The following is a 5,566-nucleotide window of genomic DNA, read 5'->3' on the forward strand; positions in this document are numbered from 1 at the left end:
TGTGTGTGGTGTTGTATGGCTATATAAGCCTCTTATCTCCTTTCTTAATGCAATGATACGCAGCTCTCCTGCGTATTCCAGAAAAAAAACATATGAATCTAGAAAAGTCAAAACCACCTACAATTTGGGATGGAGGGAGTGGATGACAACTGATACTTGGGGAAATTAAATCAAAGAAAGAAAAATGAAAAAGTACAAGATACTCCTAGCGTGTCCCACTTATCATAGGAAAATACCACTTATCATAGAAAATTAGGGGCTTAGAATTGGAGATTATTGCTGGAGTTGGAAGTACTTAAAAAAAAGTAAGGTCCTTAGAAAACAGAGGCAATCCTCATTTAGCATTTGGAAGGTTATTGCTGAAGTTGCTTAGGTCCAATGGAGCCCAATTAACCAAGGAGTTTTGCTATTTATCTGTCAACATATTTTCAACAAAATCTGTCAAATTTTGGTGCATTGGATGTTCTTTAAGATCCGTGCAGTCACAGCCTGGTTTCATCTCCCTCCCGGCGGGTGCGTTAAGCCGTTTAGGGGTCTCAATCCGCACTCTGGCACCCGTGAGACGAACGAATTTTTCGGATGGCACGCCGTTTCCGCTTCTGGTCATTTCATCACCCCGTTAATCTTTCCTTTCGAATTGCACGTCATTTCTTCATTTTCTCTCCCCGTTTTTCTCCTTTTTATTTATGTCTCACAAAATATCCAGTTCAGTCCCCAATCAGCACAGGCATGTTCGAGTTTCTCGCCGGTCAATGGCGCTTGCGCTTTCGTGTTCCCCTCCGGCCGCGACATTTGTGTACCCCACCGGCCGTGGGCGCCGCTCCTCTCCCCGTCTCTGTCCAATGAGAGGTTAAATTGACAGTTGATTTGTACGATTTTCCCAGGATTTTTTGGTTTGTTTTGATCTTTTCTTCTTTATTTTGTTGTCTGCAGTTCGTTCTTGCGATTTGGGGTTAGTCCGGCTATGGAATCCGGCGAGGACGGCGACTGTAGCGGCGGGCAGTGACGCTTGATTTGTATCTAGGTACATCAGATGTCGATTTCACTTCACGACGTATTCGATCTGTCCGGGGCGGCCAGGGAACCTTGGAGCAAGGAGGCAATGGCTATGCGCCCACACACTTCTGCTGCTATCTTTCTGCCCAGTTTGTAGTCGCCGCGTCCTTCTCGTGCTCTTGGATGTGTTGTTTCCTGCAGGAGCCTCTTGCTTGGTGCATTGCGTTTATGTTGCACGAATTTTTGTGTCTGCTTAATAATATAAGTACTACTTCACAGTTGTTATGTAGCCTAGCTCTCTTGATCTACTTGCTTGAGATGATTTTTCCCCCTCGAAATGCATGCCATATCTTGTTCAGTTGCATTTAGGTGGTGGTCGCATGGTTGCTTAGTCTCTGTAGTTCTGTTTGTATCTTGCTGAAACGAAAATCCTAAAATGGATGATGCCTCGTTTTTTTAATCTAAATTTGCATGCCCTGTTTTTTTACAATTCCAACTAAACTTCTTTAAGGATAAACCATGCGAGCCTATCAATTTGCTCTACTACTATTGATAAATCCTGAGCTAGCTAGAACTCTTAATCTTTGGCATTAAGTAAATGTTGTTTCTCCCAAGATGCATGCCGGGCCTGTTCAATGTATGAGGTTGCAGTGAACATTTTATCCTAAACTATATGCTCTTTTTTAATCTAATTGCATGTCTGTTCATTCCATTCCAGTTAACAATATGAAAAGTTTGCCATGTGTTTTTTGGCATGTCAATCATACAAGCAAGTCTTGCATCTCTTCAACTAATCCTATGTTTGTCTCTCTACCTTTTGGTGCTTTGTTGCTTTATTTGGCGATTGGCGTGTCCTTCCTACTCTCATCAATGAATTGAGTTAAGCTGTTGAATGAACAAACATTCAATATGTGTGTCCTTCCACGGTCTGATTTAAATGTGAACTGTGGTGTGGATGCATGGTGATATTTGTTTTGAGCGCAGTTCTGTGTTGATTATGCAAACCCTCCTCTATTTGGTCGAGTTGGAGGTGGGGTGGGGTGGGGGGGGGGGGGTCAGTAACTGTGTGCTTCCACCGTCCTCGATATGCTAAATGAACCATTCATCATTATTCTTGATTTGTTTGCAACCAAAATGGAACCCCTAATTTTTTGTTTATTATCTTCCATTTAGCTATGTCAATTTTGATTTGTTGTCAATTAGTCTTCCATTTTTCTGATTTTTTTGTGTTCATTATGTCATCTGTCAGCATTTGACTCAGCTCTTTCTATGTGCTGAATGTTTGATCCATGCCTACCTGCTGTAGAGAATGTTTAGCCTATGTTGCGGCCGTGATTTATTTTTGATCTCTTCCATTCAGTTTCAACAGCAAGCCGACAGCTGCTGCAGCTCTTATCATCGTTCTTTTATTTGCAAGTCGACAGTAGTAGCAGCAGCTTTTGCGTCCTTCAAGTTGACTTATCAGGTTCTCGGTTTGCCAATTTCGTTTTTAATTTGTGTAGTGTACCTATCATGCTAGTGTACATAATCTTGTCATGTAATATGTTCATTATTTTTTTATTTGAATATCTGTGGAGAACTTTCAGACCATTCTCTTAATTTTCAGATTACAAGGTGGCTATAGTGATTGTTTACCTTCGATAAATGCCTAATACCATTTCTTCTATTTGTATATTTCAGAAAAATCTATTTTTTGTCACAATTCACTTTGCAAACTCCTACCATTGTCTTAAAGATATGCATTCGTATATGATTTGTTTGGTCTTTTTAAATACTTATATCTTATATAGTTGCATATATTTAGTGTTGATTCCGTGGTTATTTTAATCCTACCACAAGTCGCTTTACTGTTATTTGTGTCTATTTTGTGAATTTCATGACTGTATGATTAAGCATATTAGGTTGTTCTTTTTTGCTTGAACTTTTGTGGGTATTCTGAAATAATAAAAGTTTTGACCTACAATTTGTTTGTGCTATCCATTTGCTTGAATATATTCTTTCAGTTTTTATTATCATGAGTGCCATGGGAATTATATAATCAAAGTATCAGTTCTGAACTTCTGATAAGTGTTCCATTTGTGTGAAATTCTATAAATTCTTATTTGAAGGTTGTATTATAATATCCTTTGAAATTGTATTATGTTTGAGATGGTAGTTGACTTGTGTGCCTTTATTTTGAGCTATCCTTCTAGTTATATTTTAATTATGTTCTAGTTATATAACAATTTGAAAAATCATTCCTAGCTTTTTGGTGTGATCTATTTTATATGTAACTCAATCCCATTTGTCAAATCATTCTAGATGATCCTGCTATTGGATGTTTGTATCCCATTTTTTTATATTGTTTAGTTGCATCCGATCCTATTCTTGTTCCTTAGTTCTGAGTGCTAGGGTCATTAGATGTGATTATTCCTCCATTTGTCCTGAGACTTCTGTGTTGCAAACTCGAATTCCAAGTGGTTTTCCTACTATTTGTGTGTCCTGCTATTAGGAGGAAGTTGTGTTGCAAAGCAAAATGAAGTATTTTTTTAGAGCAAAATGAAGTAAATTTTGGTTGAGCTGTTTGCATGCATAATTGTTACTCTATTGTTGACTTGTTCATTTGTTGTTTAATTAGTACAGTTTGTGAAATTTCATATTAGTTCATTGGATCAACTAATAGAAAACACACGTATGTTTTGTGGCTGCCTTTTGGAATATTGTGTAGACTTGTTGTGGTTTTCTCCATCGGTTTTCATTGTATTTGAGTGACTATGGATGTACGTTGTTGGTGGTAGCTTTTTGTTAGGCAAAAGAGTTCAATATGTGATGTTACTAATTTACTATAACACCTAAATCACAATTTTCTTTCAGTGGTACCACAAATTTATCTAGTGTTGTTAGAAGGCTTGTGAAATTGTTGATTGGTGCTTGTGGCATGTATGTTGATAGTTGTGCATCGTTTGCATGCCATATGCTGTCTTGTCTCATCATTTTGCCAAAGCAATTGACTACAGCTCATTTGTGGAATGTTGAATGCTGTTTCTTGCATGTCTTCTGTTTTCATTTGAAATCTTGCATCTGTAGATAAGTACATGTTCACTGTATCCTCCAGTCGATCATGTCATGGCTGTTGTTGTTTTCCGGCTTATTTGGCCTAACTTGTATCTTTTATCTTGTCTTGTTGCAGCCGAATGATGTGATTTTCTCCTGCAATTATATTTGGAGTATAATTAAGATTTGTAATGCAGCTCAACTTTTGTATGCTTCATGGTTTATATAGGTCTAGTAGTCCAAGTTTGGCTCAGATTTTGTCTAAGCTTAAATCTGATGAGACTTCAGAAAGGAGAATTGGCATAATCGAAAGGCTATAGTTAGAGAACTGCACTGCAATTTGTGTTGGTGCCAAAACACTATTATCTGATTTGGGTTATTATTGGACCCGTTAAGTAATAATTAGCCTGTTAGTATAAACCTGACAGATTTGTGCTACCGAATCTGTCACTTTTTTATTTGCTGATGTGTCAAATTGTCGTTTGCCAAAAAGCTGACAGATTTGGATACAGCAAATCTGTCAACAGACAGCTAGATAGTTCCTTAACCAAGAGCTATCAGTTTAGCCGCGTCTTCTCTGTTTTGCTCCCCGCCATCAGTTTTTTCGATGCGATACCACTCCTAATTCCTAACCCATGGTGTGTGTGTTTTTCGAAACACATGGCGTTTTTTATCCGAGAAAACGTAGTGTCTAGTTTTTTTCAAGGCAAAGTTGGCGTTTTGTTCACAGGAGTAGCACATTGTTTTTCGGAATTCCTAAACATCACATTTTTATATATTTTTTGAGGGGGTATAACCCTTTATTCATCAACAGAGTTATTCCAGTCGATTTTTATATGTTAAATCCTTTTTCTCCTCCTAGGCATAGGCCCCATTTGTATCCGCTTATAAGCGGCTTATCGATGGAAATAAGCGAGAATCCCGCCAAACGTTTTACTTATTTCCACCGATTCTTATTTATGTGGTAAGCCGCTTCAACGATTTGAACTACGAGAAGCGAAAAGCGAGAAGCAAGAAAATCTTCGCTTAGATTAATCCAAGCGTGGCTAGGAAAAGTACATACAAATAGGGCTATAAGCCCATGCAACCTGACGGCCCAATGAGCTGAACACGAAAGAGAGGAGGGCTCTGGTGGAGGAGAGAGAGCATGCGACGACGCCATATTGACGCTATATTGGTTCCGTTTGTTTCCGCTTATAAGTGGCTTATCAGTGAAAATAAGTGAGAATCTCGTCAAACGTTTTGTTTATTTTCACCGATTCTCGCTTATGTAGTAAGCCGCTTCAGATACTTAACTTTAAGAAGCGAAAAGTGACGTAGAAGCGAAAAGTGAGAAGTGAGAAAAATTCACTTAGATTGGCTGGAAAAAGCCTATCCAAACAGCACCGTTGGTCTCGTGGCCGCCGCTCTGGTAGAGGAGAGAATGCAAGCAACATGGCGTGACCGCGTGAGGCGTGACGTCCACGAGCGTAGAACCAAACGCAGCACCTGTTTCACAAAAAAAAAAACGCAGCTCCTCCACCAAAAAAGGAGAAAG

The 5,566-nt window shown here is 38.9% G+C and overlaps 1 long non-coding RNA gene across 1 annotated transcript; it reads left to right on the forward strand.

Moving 5' to 3' along the window:
- The first annotated feature begins 208 nt into the window (after positions 1-208).
- LOC117838435 (uncharacterized) lies at positions 209-1,285 on the forward strand. The gene is made up of 2 exons (XR_004636625.2): positions 209-849; positions 934-1,285. It is a non-coding gene; the product is annotated as an uncharacterized lncRNA (long non-coding RNA).
- Positions 1,286-5,566: the final 4,281 nt, after the last annotated feature.

The sequence above is a fragment of the Setaria viridis genome, chromosome 9 (genome assembly GCF_005286985.2).
Source record: "Setaria viridis chromosome 9, Setaria_viridis_v4.0, whole genome shotgun sequence".
NCBI lineage: Eukaryota > Viridiplantae > Streptophyta > Magnoliopsida > Poales > Poaceae > Setaria > Setaria viridis.